At 52.7% G+C, this 18893-nt stretch overlaps 1 long non-coding RNA gene across 1 annotated transcript; it reads left to right on the top strand.

The window, feature by feature from the left end:
- Positions 1-3882: 3882 nt before the first annotated feature.
- LOC103549635 (uncharacterized) lies at positions 3883-15708 on the top strand. Its single transcript, XR_544577.2, has 5 exons — positions 3883-4013; positions 10884-11126; positions 12179-12306; positions 12885-13079; positions 13199-15708. It is a non-coding gene; the product is annotated as an uncharacterized lncRNA (long non-coding RNA).
- Positions 15709-18893: the final 3185 nt, after the last annotated feature.

The raw sequence follows: 18893 nt of genomic DNA, 5'->3' as shown, positions 1-18893 counted from the left end.
GTGCATTTTACCTGGTAACCCTGCTCCTTAGTCCTGAGGCACCTTCCTGGCTGTTCAGACACAGTCACGGCCCTGGAGACACACACTGATGCTGTAAGCTCTGTTAGGGGGGCCGTCTCTCTGCCTCCGCCCTGGGCCCAGCCTCACTGGCTGCAGCATCCAGGGAAGCCTTGCAAGAGATGACTGCCTTGAAATGGCCTTGAAGAGTGAATGGGAATGAGCCCTGGAAGGCGTCCCCATAAAGGGGACCAGGCGGGGAGAGGCCTGCTTGTAGGCTCCAACTCCTTGAGGCTCCCAAAGGAGGGGAGGGGGCAAGCTCCACTCCTCGCCTCCTCGACCACCCCTCTGCCCCTCCACCAAGGCACCTGGATGACAGGAGGGCTCAGGATCAGCAATGGTGAATCTGGAGGGAGTTCTGGAAACAGACCTGGAAAGATAAAGATTCCTCCAGCTGCCTCTGGCCCAGATTGAATCATCGAATCCAGGGCTTCCCTGGGGCCTGTTTCCCTGGGAGAGGGGCTGATGGCCTGCAGAGGGTGCCCATCCCCCACAGGTCCCAGAGCCCACCCGCCACGTGGTGGTGGTGGTGGATAATGATGGGATGAGTTTTGGAGATAGGTCAGGCCCACGAGGATGGCACTCACTCAGGTCAGAAGCTCTTAACCTGTCAGATGCATCACCCTCCTTCTAATATAAAATATTGTGGGCTGGCCTGGTGGCATAGTGGTTAACTTTGCACACTCCACAGCAGCAGCCTGGGGTTTGTGGGTTCGGATCCTGGGTGTGGACCTTCACGGCTCATCAAGCCATGCTGTGGCAGCATCCCACATACAAAACAGAGGAAGTTTGGCACAGATGTTAGCTCAGCAACAATCCTCCTCAAGCAAAAAGAGGAAGATTGGCAACAGATGTTAGCTCAGGGACAATCTTTATCACTGAAAAAAAAAGAAAAAAAAAATTGTGGATGCCCCTTTTACCATCTTGAAACGAAATTCAAAGATATTACAACCAATCCGGAGACATGATTAAAAACAAATATACTGCCTTAGTCATAATATAAAGGAGAAATAAAAAGAAAGCAACTGAGAATAAAATAAAATATATTTCAGTCAGTGAATGTTTAAGCATCACTACGCCAGGAAGACCCAGTAATGTTTAATCACCCCTGGCTTTTAGCTATAAACAGAAGTGCTGTGACAGGTAAAATGCAGGTGGATTCACGGGTGTTGTTCTGGTGAGTCAAACACCCGACATGCTTTTCTAAACAAAGTACGTATCTTCCGTTGATTTGCATAGTAGTTGCATTCCTAGAAAATTCGGTGTACAGTTTTAAGGCCATACAACGAAATACTTTGTGTTTATATGCAAAACAGAGTCAGGTTCTAGTCTTGGAGATTTTTGAACAGGTTTTTCACTAATAGGGGACCCGGAACAATTCTTTATTGCAGGACCATCCCCCTGCCCACTAGTGGTGCCCATCTGCCATCACTGTGACAACCAACACACATACCCACAACTCCACAAAACATGTCCTGGGGGCAGTGTCTGTTCTCTGAGGACCAGCATCAGGAGGGCATACAGGAAACCCAGAGCTCCCGGCTTCCAGCTCGGCCCCCTGCACCACAGCCCAGGTGTACCCCAGCTGCAGCTTACAGACACCCTCTGACCTCGGCCAGCACCTGGCTCTGTGCCAAAGATGGTGGCCTTGTAGGTTGTCTGAGGTAGGAGGAGGGAGCAAAGGAAACAGGCCTGACTCAGCCTCCAGGTTCCCTCCCCTCCAAGGACTCTCTGCCTGGATCCGGTGGGGGAAGTGACAGCCACATGTCAAATCGTGGTGGGTGGACAGGGAGACGCAGTGCCAGATCCCTATTCCAGGAAGGCCTCACTGTCAGGCCTTCAGGGACGGCTCCAGCTGCCAAGAACCACTTCACTAAGGTCACACCCCCTCCCTGGGTGGCCCACATCCACTGACTTACTGAGGCAGGAGTATAAATATATAAAGCCTGGCCATCTCAGCCCCACTCGGGATGCCTCTGAAGGCACATGGGGCTGTGGGGTTTGACCTGCACCACAGCTCAACTTCTCCCTCTGCCCACTCCTGTTTCTGTCCCCTCCCTTCCACGAGTATCGATCCCAAGGGCCCCCTTAATAAACACCCTATATTTGGCGTATAAGTACTCCATCTTGGAGTCTTCTCGGAGAACCCAACCTGTGACACATGGTAATGGGCAGTGCTGGTGAATTGTGTGATGCAAGTCCTGGAAAGGGGACATGGGGACAGGAGGGCTCGTGCCTGCTGGAAGCATTTGGGAGGGCCCTGTATTAGTCAGAGTTTTCCAGAGAAACAGAACCAATAGGATACATACAGACACACAGAAAGATTTAGTAGGAGGGATTGGCTCATTATTATGAGGGATGCGATTATGGAGGCTGGGAGGTCCAGGAACGCCTGTGGTGTAGTTCTAGTCCAAACCCCAAGGCCTGAGAACCCGGGGGGGCCAATGGTGTGAGTCCCAGTCCAAATGCAAAGGCCGGAGAACCAGGAGCACCGATATCCAAGGGCAGGAGGAGACGGATGTCCCAGCCCAAGCAGAGAGCGAATCTGCCCTTCCTCTGCCTTTTTGTTCTGTTCAGACCCTCTCGGGATTGGAAGATGCCCACCTGCATTGGTGAGGGCACTTTCTTCACTCAGTCTATCAATTCAGATGCTAATAGCTCCTGGAAACGCCCTCACAGACACACCCTGAAATAGTATTTTACTAGCTATCTGGGCATCCTTTAGCTTAATCAAGTTGACCCAAAATTAACCACCACAGGCCTCCTGGAGGAGGTGGGATTTGGGCCACCTTGAAGGACAGGTAGGACTTTAACAGTGTGAGATGGGGAAGAGGAGAAGGTCATTTCAGCTGATCACTGTCATCGTCACTGCTAAGGTTGTACCTTTGTGGTAGGTGATTTATTTACACATTTCACTCGAGCAGGGAGGCCCTTGAGGGGAATGACGAGGTGTGGGGAAGCTCTGAGGCCCTGAGGGGCTCTGAGGGGAAAGAAGCTGGAGTGAGTGGGAAAATGGGCTTGACCTGGAAGGCAGTGAGGAGCTACTGAAGGCTTTAGAGCAGGGAGGGGGTTACAGGATAGGCATCTTCAGAAAGGTCTCTGTGGCGTAAATGCACGCTGCATTAGAAGAGTTGGAGGCTACTGCTGACTTCTGAGTGAGACACCATGAGGTCTGCCCAGAGCAGCGGCCACTGGGGTGCACATGGGAGAAGATGGGTGTCGGGGTGGGAGGAGGGAAGGCTCAGAGGTGGCCCCAAGCCCAGCTCCAGCCCGGAGCTGAGTAGAATAGGATGGCTGCGGGGGCCTCCATGGTTCCCTCAGTCAGGGAGGAGGTGAGCTTACTTATCCAGGGTCTGCCTGGGGACCCATCAGACTTGAGGACCCCATCCTCTCTCTGTGGTTGGCCTGAGGGGAGGGGCTGGGAGACAAGGGCTGATAAGTCAAGGTATCACTACCTAATGTAATTTAGAACCTCCCCACCCTGCCCTGCGGCCACACACCCATTTAAGTGGCTTAGCCTAATATCAATGTTCACGCTGGTAACAGTCCAACGCAGGTGTTCCTGGTTCGCAGGTGGCTCTTCTCCGTGGTGACCAAGGCTCCTTCTAGCTTGTGGCTCTAGGAGCCTCTAAGGACCTCAGTGTCCTATGCATTCAGTGGATGGGTGGGGAAAGAGAGGGGCACACAGCTTCCTAACTGCCCTGACCAGGAAGTGACACACCTCACTTCTGCTCACATTCTGCTGGTGAGAACCAATCACTGGGCCACTTGCTAGCTGCAAGGGGGGCTGGGAAATGTAGTCTGTGGCTAGGCAGCCGCTTCCCAGTGACAACTGCACACGGAGGAGGGGGAGCATGAGTGTTCAGTCGACAGGTGGCCATCTTTGCCCCAGCTGGGAGCGGGCCTGAAGCAGGAAATGCCCTGTCTCCAGCAGGTTCTAGGAACACGCTCCCACAGTGAGTGTTGAGGGTGCTTCGCGGCACCTTGTGGGTGGGATCTGCCCGCGACAGACTTGGGGGGTTGTAGAGTGTGTGGAGCGTGAGCCCTATTTGCTCTGTGTGGGAGGTGGCACTTGTGTGCTCTCTGTTTATTGTGTACAAGGCTGTCTTAGTTTTCTATTGCTGTGTAACAAGTTATCACAAATTTAGCAGCTTCACACAACCTGCACTGATTAGCTCACAGTTCTGTGGGCCAGAAGGCCAGGTGGCGGTGGTTGGATTCTCTGCTTAGGACTGTGCAAGGCCAAGCCTATCTGGAGGGTCCCGGGAGGAAGCCACTCCCAGGCTCATTCAGGTTGTTGGCCAAATCCAGGTCCTTGCAGTTGTAGGACTAAGGTGCCGCTTCCTTGCCGGCTGTGAGCTGGGGGTGGCTGTCGCTCCTAGAAGCCTCTCTCTGGACCTTGTGTGTCCCCTCCATCTTCAAGGCCAGCAACGGTGTATTGAATCTTTCTGGTGCTTGACATCTCTCTGACTTCCCCCTCTGCCGTCAGCTGGAGAAAACTCCGCTTTTAAAGGGCTCACGTGATTAGATTAGACCCACCCAGATAACCTCCCTTTTGTCATATGACATAATCACGGGAGTAATAGCTCATCATATTCATAAGTGCCACCCACCTCCAAGGGGAGGGGATCCTACAAGGTCAAGGGTCAGTGGGGGTCATTCCTAGGATTCTGCCTCCCACAAGGGCTGGGTCTGAATGCCTTTGATCCTAGTTTCCTCCTCTGCAAAGTGCAGATAATTATATCACACAAGGATATGGTGCGGATTAAATTTATTAATTCACATACTTAACAAACATTTGTCAAGCACCTTCTCTGTGCCAGCTGCGGTTCTGGGCATCAGGGAGCCAGCTGCTAACACGACAGGCAAAGACGACATGTGCATGAAGGGCCCCAGCATCACATCTGACGTCTAGCCTGCACTCCGGCAGTAGTCGCAGAGTCACTGGCGTTAGACTGACTGCAGCCCTGTCTCTCCCCTGTCTCCATGCCGTCACCGTCCCTCTTCCCCCTGCCACCTGGACAGACAGCCTCCTGCACCTTCCCCCAGGCTCAGGAGCAGACATCTCCCTGTTGCCTCCCCTGAGTTCAGGCGCACAAAATTGTCGACGAAAATAATCCATAACCAATCTATAAATGAAAACTTGGGTGAGTTTATTCGGAGCTGAAATCTGAGGACCATGGCCTGGGGCCTTTCTTCCCAAAGGAAGACAGGGCACCAAATAAGTGATGTGTACAGAGTGGTTGTATACCCCCATACAGAACGTTTCACATATGATTGAAATGTCCCTCCCACAATAGTCACAAGATTGCCCTGTCAGCACAGCACTTGATGGACACAGCAGGCAGTGGGTCTGCTATCTCAGAGGGCGTAGCAGGAGGCAAGTCTATTGTCTCCAGCTGGGCGGTCACAGGTGAGCACAGCAATCAGCTTCTAGCCTAAGGAAAGATACTTAATCCTTAAGGGAATGCCAACTTTGGGAAGGGGAGGGAAGTTGCACCTTTTTATCTCAAGGGCTTTTGTTCTTGCCATAGGGAATATCTAAAGCAGATATACAGTGCATGCTCAACAGCCACGGTCAGGCCCTTTTGGAAAGACAAAGTGAGGCCGAATTAGGTTTATACCAAACGGCTTCCTCACATACCCCAATATATCCTATTACTTGCCATTTTTATTTGTCAAAATGATGGCGGCGGCAGTGTCTCCACTGTCAGCTCCATCCAGAATTCAGATAATTCGTCCACAGACATGTCCTAGGATATTTAAAGCAATTAAGGCAAATATTTACTTATTCATTTTTTTAAGCATGTGCCAGTGTGAATTTTTTTTTGCTGAAGAGAGATTTGCCCTGAGCTAACATCAGTTGCCAATCTTCCCCTTTTTTTTTTCTCCTGACAAATAAAAATGGCCAGCGATAGGATATATTGGAGAATATGCGGAAGCCATTTGGTACAAACCTAATTCGGCCTGACCTTGTCTTTCCAAAAGGGCCTGACCTAGGCTGTTGAGCATGCATTGTATATCTGCTTTAGAGATTCCCTATGGCAAGAACAAAGGCCCTTGAGATAAAGGTGCAACTTCCCTCCCCCTCCCAACTGCACTCACCTGTGACCACCCAGCTCAAGACAATAGACTTGCCTCCTGCTACGCCTTCCAAGATAGCAGACCACTCCCTGCTGTGTCCATCAAGCACTGTGCCGACAGGGCAATCTTGTGACTATTGTGGGAGGGACATTTCAATCATATGTGAGACACCCTGTTTGGGGGTATATAACCACTCTGTGCACCCCACTTCTTCGGTGCCCTTTCTTCCTTTGGGAAGAAAGGCCCTGGGCCATGGTCCTCAGATTTCAGCTCAGAATAAACTCACCCAAATTTTCATTTATAGATTGGTTATGGATTATTTTCGTCGATGCTCCCCAAAGCCCCAGTACATAGTTGTATATCCTAGCTGTAAGTCATTCCAGTTCCTCTATGTGGGATGCTGCTGCAGCACGACCTGACGAGCAGTGTGTAGGTCCATGCCCAGGATCTGAACTGGTGAACCTGGGCCGACAAAGTGGAGTGCACGAACTTAGCCACTTGGGCACGGGGCCAGCCCCAAGACAAATATTTATTGACTGCCACTATGTGCTGGATCTACTTCCTCCAGGCAACCTTCTCGGACTGCCCATAGCAGGGCATGATCCCTCTTGGGCAACCACAGTCTGGCCTGCCCCTCTCTTGCAGCACTTTGCCTGCCTATTCCACCCCACTGGGCGTCCATATCTTATCTCCACTCCTGCTCCCTGGCTGGGAGGGCTGCTAGGGAAAGTTGCCTGAGGAGGCCACTGATTGAAGCCCTGCAAATTCCAGCCTCGGTCCCTGCACCCCCAACACTGGAGAAAATAGAGGCTGAAATGGAGACTTGTGCTCTGGAATTGCAGTTCTAAGGCCCTAAGCTCTTCCCTGTCTCTCCCTGCTACTCCAGCTTAAATGACTGCTTGTGCATGGGCCTCCCTCCCCAGGGTCCCCTTCTCTCCCGAATCTTCAATCCCCATCCTGTTCCACTGCCTGCTGTCACTCAAACTCGAAGACCCTTTCCCTTTCCACATCCTAAAAATCCCTCTCTCCACACTGCCTCCCAGAGTCTGACTGAATAATTGATGGGGGCTGGTGAGCACAGTGGGACAAGGCCGGCTTGAATCCTGGCTTCCGCCCTGCCTGGCTATGCGCCCGTGGGGGAGTCACTTAGTCACCGTGAGCCTGAGTTTCCTCGTGGATTAAACAGGAAGGTTATGTTCATTGTCGTGGGGCCCTGGAGTGCGCGGTGCAGCCCTGTGACGTGGGCGTGTGGAGGGCAGAGCTGTGGAGGGCACTGGCGGCTACCTGCATGGGGTCAGAGAAGTCTCCTGGACAGGTGTGAGGCTGAGGGACGTGGCGCAGGACAAAGCTTGGCTCTCAGACCGGAGGGGTCCTTAGGTTGTCACTGGGAGAGGAAACTTCTTAATTCTGGCTAGTGGAGGCCATGGAAGAAGAAATGTTTTAAAGCGGGGAGGAAGCTCATGTTTATTAACTGTTCTTTCCTGTGAGGTCATTTGAGACACACTTTGGGAACCCAAGACAAAGGAGAACATGGGAGGGGACTGTACATGTGGCCTTGGCAGGTGGGGATCACAGCTTGTGAAACATGGGTGCGTTATTCACAGACCTGAGCTCTGAATGACACGATGTCACCAGTCCTGGCCTCCTCTTCTCCCGAGAGCAGGGGCCACTGCTCCTCCCTGTCGGTGGCTCCTGTGAGGTCCAGCTACGCAAGGCTATAGGGAAAGGAGGCCGAGGCACCTGCATACCGTGTGCACTGTTGGCCTCTTTGGGGACCGTCTCTGCGACTCTTCCTTGAGCCCAGGCAGCAGAGAGCTGGTGCGGCCGAGTGGATCACTGAATGTGGGTTCTGTAACTGCCCAGAGCCAGGGGCTGCTGACGGCAGGGAGGAGGAACGCGGGCTGTCTGAGTGCCCGGCAACGATGGACGGACGGGAAAAGGCTGCATTGGTTCCTAGCAGAGAGCTGCCAGGCATGAGCACATGTGTGCAAGTGTATGTGTGTGGCAGGAACGCAGGAGAATGGCATTTCAATGGTTGAGCTCCAAGTCAACTACCAAGAAAGTTTTAAATTAAAAGACACTTTGGGTCTTGCTTCCTGCGTATCCCTGCTGGCGGGCTGGCTGGTCGCAGGTACCAAGGCAGGGTCGGCGGCACCACTGGTGCATCAGCCAGGGCTCCTGTTTGGAGTGTCCCTGCCAGGTGGCACACCCTTTGCCCAGAGGCTTCCCGAGGCTCCCTTTGGTTTGCAGCTGTGCCATCCTCCGCCCCATCCTCCATCTCGAGGTCTAAGTTGACTGTTGGTCATGTCAAAGCAGTGGGAAGGGTAGAGGGGAGTGGAAGGTGAGCCCTTCCTCTTCAAGAGCAGATGGAAGCCATGCCTATCACAGGTGCTCACATCCACGAGGCCAGAGCTCAGTCACGTGGTCCCACCTAGCCACAAGGCAGGCTGGGAAAGCTGCCCGGCCCAAACTGGGGTTCTGTTATTAAAGAAGGGGAGAACGGATATCAGAGAACAGTTAGCAGTTTTGTCCACAAAGCAAGCGATGTGGAGAGTGGATGGGCGGGCGTGAGCGTGGAGGCAGGCAGACCATGTAAGAGGCAGTTGTAACAATCCACGTGAGAAATCATGGTGGTCTGGGCCGAGAGGTAGCAGCTGGGATGAGACAAGTGGAAGGATGCGAGAAATATTTAGGAGGCAGAACCAATAGGATTTGGTATTAGTTAAATTTTGAGGGTGAAGGAGAAGGAGGGATCAGGGACAACTTCTGAGTATCTGGCATGAAAATTGAGCACATTTATTCAGCAAACTTTATCCAGTTGACCCCACATGGCAGGTACTGCACTTGGAGACGGGTAGCACCATCACTGTCCTTGCAGGAGCTTTAGAGGGGGAAGGGTAACTCCCAGGAAACAAGGAGAGAGCTGTTAGATGTTGGGAACCAGTTAGGACCGACGGTGGGTGGACAGCATTTCAGGGAGAGCAGAGTTCACCGTGGGGCCTGGGGGCTTTGGGAGGGCTGAAGGCTCCTGGAGGAAGAGGCAGACATTCCCAGTGAGCAAGCAGGAGACCCAAGACATGGAGGTGGCCTAGGGTATCAGGAAAACCTTTCTGGTGATGGCAGCGATGGTCATGGTGCAGCAGAACAAGGCCTGGCTTTAGAACCAGATGGACTTGAATTCAAATCCTGACTCTGTGCTCACGTGTTGCTGGTGGAACTGTGAATTGGATCAATCTCTGTCGTAGACTATTTGGCTGTATCTATCAAAACTACAAACCCACAGGCCCCTTAACCCAGCAATTCTGCTAGGAATTTATCCTACAGATAAACTCACATATGTGTGAAGCAACACATAGATAGGCTATTCATTGCAGCGTTATTTTTGTAATTGGCAAAGATTGGAAACAACCCAAATGGCCATCAGTATAGGATTGGGTAAATAAATTGTGATGTATTTAAGCAATGAAAGACAATGTGAATGAAGACAAAAGACAAAGAATGAAAGACAACAAGAATGAAGTTACTCTCTGTGTATTAATATGGAAAGGTCTCTAAGATATATCATAAGTGATAAAAACTAGACACAGATCAGTGTTATAGTTTACTACCATTTGAGTAAAGAACAAAATTGCGGAGGGAAGCATATCTATCTCCATCTGTCTATTGAAATATATGTGTGTGTATTTTTTTCATATTTCCTTGTATATGCATAGAATATCTTTGGAAGGACACACAAGCACAGTTGCTTCTAGAATAAAGACTAGGTGGCTGGGAATCAGAGTTGGGGGCAGACTTTTCACTGCACCCTTTTGTACATTTGGAATTTCAAATTATGTGAATGTATTGTATATATCCCTGTCCTGCCATTTTGTAGCTGTGTGACTTCAAGCAAGTCACTTGGCTTCTCTGAGCCTTTGTTTCCTCTTCTGTAGAATGGTGCCAATACATTGGCCTTGGGAGAATCATTAGGGTTGCCTGGCACAAGGGCAATGCCCCACACATCTCTCTCATCTCTTCTTTCCTTCATCGCCCGGCTGCTAAGCCTTGCCCGGCTTACCCCCTTCAGACATAAGTCGCCCACCCCTGACTTGCTTGTGTTTGGGGGTCCAGGTGAGAGGCACTTGGTAGCCATCCCCATGATTCCCTGACATCACCAGCCAAGATAGGGGATGCTCAGGAGGAGGAGCGGGTTTGGGGTGCGGCGCGTGAGGCCAGTTCCAGTCAGGCCGCGTGTGGCATATCTGATGGAGCTCAACGCCTGGGCTGGTGGTGGAGACTTAAGGGTCTTCAGACTCTTCCACTGGGAAGGAATAATAATTGTAATAATAACAAGTGCTAACATGTATTGAGCATGTACGTGCATTATCTCTCTCAAACCTCTAAGCACCCTTCAAGGTAGAAAAAAGACTATTGTCATCTCCAAAGTTACCCAGTTAGGAAATAGTGGGCTGGATTCCAACCCAGGCCTGTCTGACCAGAACCTGGGACCCAGATGGAGAGCAGGTCCTCAAAATCAGTAACTTTTGGGTGGCTTTGCGGGCCACATGGCATCTGTCATACTGCTCAACTCTGTGGTGTTGTGAAAGCAGCCATAGACAACCCATAAATGAATCGGTGTGCCTGTGTCCCAATAAAGCTTTACTTAGGGACACTGAAATTTGGATTTGACATAATTTTCATGTGTTGTGAAACATTATTCATCTTTTGATTTTTCTCCCAACCGTTTGAAAATGTAAAACCAGTCTTCGCCCACGGGCTGTACAAGCAAAGGCGACGTGGGCCTCGAGCTGTAGTTTGCTGACACCTCCCCACCCTCTAAATCCTCTGACAACCAGAAAGGACACCACTGGCACCGACGCCTTCTCCAGTCTGGGTTTTGCCTCCCAGAGGCCCGAGGCCACGCTGCTGACACCGGAGCCCCGCCTGGATGCCTGGCTCCGGAAGACGGAGGAAGAGGCGGGGCCGGGGCCCGGGCCTGCTCCCGGGTGAGTCTGGGCCTTTGAAGACCGGCTCCCTCTTCAATGAGAAACAGGCCTTCCTCACCCCGCCAGCCTGGCGTCCTGGGGCAGGAAGTGGGGGCAGACGTTGGCCCTCAAGGCTGCCCCTTTGCGCCTTGCTCTCCAGCACTTCCCAGCCTGCCTCAGGGCCAGTCCCACAGGGCCAGCTCAGGTGGTGTCAGGGGGCGGCAGGCTCAGGGAGGGACCGGGAGACCTGGTCAGGGCTGTGGGGGAGGCCGGCAGCGTCGCCGGGGCCTCCCGTCCTCTGGGGGGAGCAGGGCTGGAGATTTTCTCTGAAACCTGCCTCAGAGTGCTGAAGGTTCAAAGGAGCAGGGCTGTTCTGACTACTTCCTTCAGAGAAACTTCCTTCAAAGATAGCTACTCTTTTCTCTCTTTTTGGCTCCTCTTCCCAACCCTCTTTTCCTCCTCTCCTCTCTTGACCTCTGCTTCCCTTCTCTCGGGTCCCCTCCCAACATGGCCTGACACTGCTGCCACGGAGCCTTTGCTCAGCCGGCTCTCTCCCGGAAGTCCTGTCCCCCCATCCCCACCTGAACATACTCTCCTCTCAGATGCCACCTCCTCCTCTCCCAGTGGGCCGGGGCTGGGAGGGGATCTCCCTGAGTGCCGAGTGTACAGAGCCGGCCTAGGAGAATCACCGCCCAGATTCAGTGCCCAGAGGCAACTCAGACCCCTCCGCCTGGCATTCAAGGCCTTTGTGAGCTCTCTCAGGCTTTGTCTCACCTGAGCTCCCCTGGGAAAGCTCACAGCCTCGCGGTGGGAGGGAATCCTCTACCCCAGTGCGGTCCAGTGGAAATATAATTTGAGCCACAAGTGTAACTTTCATTGTTTTAGTAGCCACGTTAAATAAATAAAAAGAAACAACTAGAATTAATTTTAATAATATATTTTCTTTAACCCATTGTATTCAAATGTTATCATCTCAACATGTAATCAATATAAAAATTATTAATGAGATATTTTATATATTTTTTTATGTACCAAGTTTTTGAGGTCTCATGTGTGTTTTACACTAACACCAGGTCTCCACTCAGACTGGCCACATTGCAGTCGCTGCACACGGCAGGTGGCCCCCAAGTTGGACAGCTCAGGCCTAACCCAACCCTGAGCCCCAGCCCTTAACCCTAAAAGCTGCCTGAGTAACTACAAGGTAAGTGTAATGGATGGCCCTGGTGGAGATTAAACTGGTGGGTTTTCTTCTCTTTTTGCTTTGATTTCTCAGGGAAGAGGTAAGTGGTGCCTTTGTAAAGGGGAATCCTGTCTGTCCGAAGCTTCGTGTGCATCTCAGAGTCCTGGGCTCCACAAGGGACAACCAAGTCCTGTCCAGGAAGTGGGGCATGGGCAGCCCTTGGTGTGTGAGTGTCAAAAAGGAGAAGCTGCGATGTGGGTCCCCGGAAGAGAACTAGGTGGCTGTGCTGGGGGGTGAGGGGTGCTGTGGGCAGCTCATTACCCAGGAGGACAGGGCAGTAGGCTCTTGTCAGTCCCAAGCTTTGAACCAAGCTTGCATGCTGTGGAGTCCCCACTGGGGGCAGCCACTTCCTGTGATGGGCAGCAGGGGATGTTTCTAGAAGAGGGTAGTGTCTGAGCTGGATCCTTCCTTTCTCCTTTCAGAACCTCCATCCATCCTTTTCCCTCTTGTATCCCCTTCCTCTCCTTGCCCCAGAGCTAATGAGGTGAGTGCCCCCAGTGCAGGGGCCTCCATCCGCTTGTTTCTCTTTGAACGTCCAGGCTCTGGTTGGCTCCAGAGGAGCATCCTGGGAGAATTGGCCAGCAGATGCTGGATTCCCTCACCTGGAGGCCTGACCTCACTTGCAGACGGCCCCTCCTCCATCTGTGCCTTGTGACTGGGCAAGGCAGCCCAGCCCACCTGTCCGTGGCTTCAAACACTATCCCCTTCTGCTCAGAGACGCTCACAGGACGTGTGTGAGTGTGTGAATGGGCACTCCCAGACTGAGGGTGGCACAGGGGCTGTCTAGGGTGCAGCGTTGATGGCTGGGGTCCCCAGGACGGGCCTGGGATAAAGGGTCATTCATTCCTGACAGGTGCGTGTGGGCGCTGGGCCTGGCCAGGTCTTTCAGCAGGATTTCATCAGGGTTGAGGAGGCCCCTCCCCCTGGAAGGCTGGAGCTGTGCTCTGCCTGAGGTTGCTGTTTCACGCTGGAACCACTCGTGGGCAACAGAAAGCCAGCCTGAGCCAACTGACCACAGAGCCAGAAAGTCACCTGGGTGACCAGCTGGTGCAGCCTGCTCATGGTACAGGTGGGCAAACCGAGGGCCAGGGTGGAAGGAGGAAGTGAATGTGATCCAGGGTCAGTCCATGTGAGTTTCCCATTCCTAACTCTCTGATGCCGAGCCTGCTCAGGCGCTTTACGAGCTTGGCGAGGCTCCTGGCTGGCGAGTGGCCGAGCGGGTATTCCAGCCCGAGGACAGTGATGGAGACGTGTCATCTGAAGGGGCTCATCTTCCCTCAGCTTCTCCATCCTTCCTTCCTTTGTTTGATGGAGCTTGGGGACAGGAAGGGAGGTTTCAGGGAGTGAGCTGGGCAACATAGCAGGAGTAAGTCTTGGGCCAGTAATTCAGGTAAGTGAGAAACAGAAATGAATTTTCCTATCGTTCCACTGACTGTCCATCTTAGCCCCCCTTGGGGTGGGGAAACAGAAGAGGGCAGTGGTGCAAACTTAATCTCAGACAGTTTGGGGTCTTCCCCTTTCCCCCAAGGGGTGGTCTCAATTCCATCTGGCGGCTCTCTCTACTGTTGGGGCCCTGAGAATCACTCTGAGGCCTTGCCGGGGCCCAGAAACTTCTGTGAGGTGCCCACAGCCCTATCTGTCTAGACATGCCCCTCCCAGAAGTTCCCCTTCTAAGGGGGTTGCCCTTGGTGCCTGGACCCTCAGACGTACCTCAGACTCAGAGATGCCCAGGACATCTCAGATTTCATCAATGGTTTCCATCATCTCTCTGCTGTGTAGCCCAGGGGCTGGGGGCTGGCTGGGTGGTGAGGGAGCCTGTCCTCTGGACTCCTGGGGACCACCACTGTGGGCTTCTCTGCTGATGGAGGCAGGTGGCAGGGTTATGAGCATCCCTGAGGGTCAAGCTGGCCTTCCACTTCCACTCTTCTTGGGGAGCAGCTCACATGCTGCTCTGACATGGTTAGTCAACCGTGAGTCCCCAGGGCCGTGGGGGTCTGTGGCTCTGGAAGCCCCTGGGTCTCTGGTTTCCCTGATCAAGCCCAGGGAGGAGGGGCAGTCCTGGTTTGCCCCAGACTGGAGGAGGGTGGTTCCCGGGATGAAGGACTTTCAGTTCTAAAAGCAAGACAGTCCTGAGTAAGATGAGCCAAGATGAGCTGTCCCCTATTTTTTCCCTCCCTTAGTCTGGTATGGCTGGTCTGGGGAGGGGATGACAGGGTCAAGGGGACTTCCCTTCTGTGTTCTATGCTTGGGACAGTGTGCAGGCAGACCAGGCCCTGGAGGTTTATTTGGGGGGACGAGACTCCTTGGTGAGATCAGCTCCAGCCCTCCCAGTCCCCACCCCCCGAAAAGGATGAAGGTTTGTTTTGGTGCCCCCGCTCCCATCCTGGGCTGCTGCCAAGCCTGGCCTCCTGCTGAAGGTGGTCCCAGGGGCTTCTGGATCAGTAGGGCCAGGAGGCAGAGCCCCTGGGCCCATCCTGGCTACTCTGTGACCTTGGGCAGGTCCCTTCACATCCCTCTGGTCCGGTCCCCTTAGCTGTGAAATGGAGGGTTGGATCTATAGGGTCCGTTGAGCCCCCTCCAGCTCCCAAAACTATTGTTTGAGCCACACAGATGAGAACCCCGACTCTGCCCCCATAGTTAGCCCTGCAAAGCCTAGTGGGGAGCCAGAGGCTCGAGCTGTGAGGCTTTGGGAAGGGCAGGCTGAGGACACTGCCCGCAGGTCTGGACAAACAAAATAAATTTGTCCCCTACCAAGAGGGCAGTGGTTAGAGCCAGGGCCCCCTAGGACTTAGACTCATCCACTGAGTCCAACCCTCCTGACTGCCAAGAACAAACTGAGGCCCAGAGAGGGAAAGTGAGTTGCCCAGGATAACACAGCAAGTGGGTGACCAGGTGGGCATTAGAAGCCTGATCTCCTGGCTCCTCCCCAGTGCTGTTTCTTCCCTTCTCAGGATCACCAATATCACTAAATGCTCTTCACAGGGAGCCTCTCCTCCTCCTGACCCCTCCTGCCCACACACCCCACCCCTCAGCTTCCTGAGCCTGCTGCACTTTGACCCTCAGATCTGGAAGGACCCCACAGATGTAGGGGTGTGACAGGCTGCGACTCACCTCTGAGCTGCTGGAAGGGCTGTGTTGGCACCAGTGCCCTGCTAGAGTGGGGAGCCAGGAGGTGGAGAGCGGCTGGGAAAACTGAGGTCGGGTGTAGAGCCTGCGTTCCTGGTGGGCATGGGGTCTGAATTGGGGTCCTTTGTTTAGCGGGGGCTTGGCTCCCAGCAGACATTTGCAGACTCTAACACCAAAGACCTTCAATAATAACAATAATGACAATAGTAATAATAATAAACGTTTCCATTGAACAGCTGACACTGTTTCGGTTCAGCTCTGAGAGCTTCACATGCCTTTAACCCTCACAACAGCCCTGTGTGTGTAGGGGGGAGTGTCCTTAGGACCATTTCCCAGCTGAGAGGACCTGGCCGAGAGAGGGGATACCATCACGGGGCGCTCCACTGAAGACATGGGGGAGCGACTTCCTTTTCCCGGGAGACTGAAGTAGCTCGACTGGTTTTGTCCTAAAATTTAGAGCAGAGTTTGCATTGTAACACCCATCTGTGACAATTTTAATTTAAAAATGGTGTTCTGAATGACAACTTTTCTCCACCAAATCTTGGCATCACATTAAACGCAGGTTGGGGGATGGCTCTGTGCTTCCTAGGACACTTGGGCGAGCCGCCCCCAGGGGGCACTCACGCCCCGTCCGGGCAGCAGGGTCTGTCTGGCCAGAGACGCCTCGCAGGATGGTCCATGGGCCCCTCAATTGGTGATTTTCCGGACGGGCAGGAGATACCCTGGTGGGACCAAACTTTCAGCTCCGTTGTATGATTCCTCCCCATCGGGAGAGACTCCCCACAGGGTCGGCCCCTGTCCAGCGTGGTACCAGGATGGGCTTCAGGGGATTAGTGTGAAAATGATGTGAGGAAGCAAATGGAATATTTCTAGGAAGAGGGTCTATGTTTTTCATTAAGTATCACAAAAAAGGCTCGACACCCCCCCCCATTAGGAACTCTGCCCTGGGTACCCGGGTCCCCAGACACGGTTGCTACCTCCTCAACTGTGCTGGGCACTTTGGCGTCCCCCACGCAGGGCAGGCAGCATGAACTTCTCTAAGCACCCCAAGAAAAGGCCAGAAGGGACCCCCACACTCTCTTCAAAAGTGGGAGCCCCACAGAAAATGCCCCCTGTTCCCGCAGCCCCGCCTGCTCTGCCCCGGCCTGAGCAGAGTCTGGGACTCTGTCTGAGGGCAGAGGAAAGCCAGATCCTGCTGCTTCCTCTCGGGATGTCTTCCCCTTCGGGGCCTCAGTTTCTCACTTGTAAAATGGGGATGTGAAAACCTGCTTTGTAGCGTGGTTCTGAGGTCAAAGGAGATGATTCTCATTGAGGGGGCTGTGACCCCTGCAGAGCTGGGCACGAGGACCCCCGGGGCCGTCCTGGCTGAGGCTCCTCTTCCTCCAGGGGTGAGGCCCTCTGTTCTGCAGAGCCGAGACGTGGGCACGGTGTTTTTGCTGACCAGGCCTTTCCGGTTGCAGCCGGACAGCATTTGTGACCCTGAAACGTAACAGGGAGGTAGCATAACTAGGGTAGAACGTAAGCTCCCCAGGAGTAGGAATTTTGTCTGTTTAATTTCCCGCTGTGTCCTCAGGGCCGAGAACATTATCTGGCAAATAGTAGGTGCTCAATAAGTATCCGTTGAATAACAGATGGGGCCATGGGGAAGGGGCAGCCAGACATCCAGAAAAGTGTAGGGAGGGGCTGGGACATTCTCACTCAAAGGTCCGGTTTCAGCTCTCTCATCAACTTTCTGGGTGACCTTGGGCAAATCCCTTCTCCTCTCTGGGCCTGTTTTCCCACCTACACAATGAGGGGGTTGGCCCGGGGTCTCCAGGCCCATCCAGCTCTGATGCCCAGTGCAGCAGTGAGAAGCGGGACCCACTGTGTCTCGAGAGCAGGATTTGATAGAGGGCAGAGGGGTGGGCATGAGAAGCCCAGGAGCGCTGAAGGGGACCAGGCGGGGCTGCCAAGTCACGGGGGCATGGCAGGTGGGCACTCATTCTGCGGTGAAACCCAGACCCAGACCTCAGCAGCTGGGACTGTGGGCAACTTTCTGCTCCCACCCATGGGCGAGGTTCCTGCCCCTAGCCCTTCACCTGCTCAGCAGGAGCTGCAGGCACGGACTCCTCAGTTTGCAAATGAAAGGAACGCCAAGACACTGTCCTGCTTGAAGCTCTAGGAAGAGGTCCTGTCTGCAGCTGGGACCCTGCTCCACCCCTTGGGCCCTTCGCAGCCCCCTGGACCCCAGGGAGAAAGGGGGTGGACACGGTGGAGTTTTCATCCAGCTCTGTGCCATCATTACATACTAAACCCACCACCACTCCCCTTTCTCTGCCTCTCTCTGAATTTCTGCTGGGACTGAGCTGACAATTACTTTTATCCTCTAGCCTGGTATAGAGACACATCCACAAATATAGTTAGACACGTGTTATGGTTTAATTTAAACAATGGAGTTCATCAGCCATATAGCTTATATTTTGTTTCACTGGTGACTGATGACTAGCAAAATGACATTTCCATGTGTCCTTCTGAGAAAGTTCCAGCACGTTGCCCCCCACCTCAAACCAGCACTGTCTCCAGCAACCACTGAAATCATACTACTAAGTACAACCAAATTGCATGAAAAATTACTTATAACGAAAGTAGTATGTGCTTTTGGGTGAACATCGCAGAATTATATGAGATTTTTTTTTTTTCTTTAAAGATTGGCACCTGGGCTAACAACTGTTGCCAATCTTTTGGTTTTTTTCTGCTTTATCTCCCCAAACCCCCCCTGTACATGGTTGTATATCTTAGTTGCAGGTCCTTCTAGTTGTGGGATGTGGGACGCCGCCTCAACGTGGCCTGACGAGCGGTGCCATGTCTGCGCCCACATGTCTGGGCCGCCGCAGCGGAGCACGCGAACTTAACCACTCGGCCACGGAGCCGGCCCCCGAGATTTTTTAATGAGTGAAAACTCTCTCCTTCATCTCATTGTCTAATATTAACAGTTTAGTGCATCATTCCAGACATTTCTGTGGGTCTGTGAACTATGCAAATATTTGTATGATTTTTTTGTACAAACAAAATCATAACCTACAGACTGTTCTGCAACATACACGCCCTTCCAAGTCGGAGCACATGAGTCTCCCTTGTTGTTTGCATGACCGCATAATGGATATTTGGGTCGTTTCCAGTTTTCCATTGTTGCAAACAGCACTGATATGACACTTTGTATCTAATCTTTGTGCACTAGTAAGAATTTATCCACAAGGTAACTTTTTAGAAGTGGAATTACTGAGTCAAAGAATACATGAATTTAAAATATTCATAGCTATCACCAAACTGCCAAAATCAAATATTTGTACATTTACATGTTCACAAACTGTGTGCAATTGCCTATTTCCCCACAGCATGACAAGGCCATCTTTTCAATCTTCATTTGTCTGCTGGGTGAGGGT

This window comes from Equus przewalskii, chromosome 1 (genome assembly GCF_037783145.1).
Source record: "Equus przewalskii isolate Varuska chromosome 1, EquPr2, whole genome shotgun sequence".
Lineage (NCBI taxonomy): Eukaryota > Metazoa > Chordata > Mammalia > Perissodactyla > Equidae > Equus > Equus przewalskii.
Note: the sequence above shows the minus strand (reverse complement) of the source record. Positions and strands in the feature narration are given on the sequence as shown.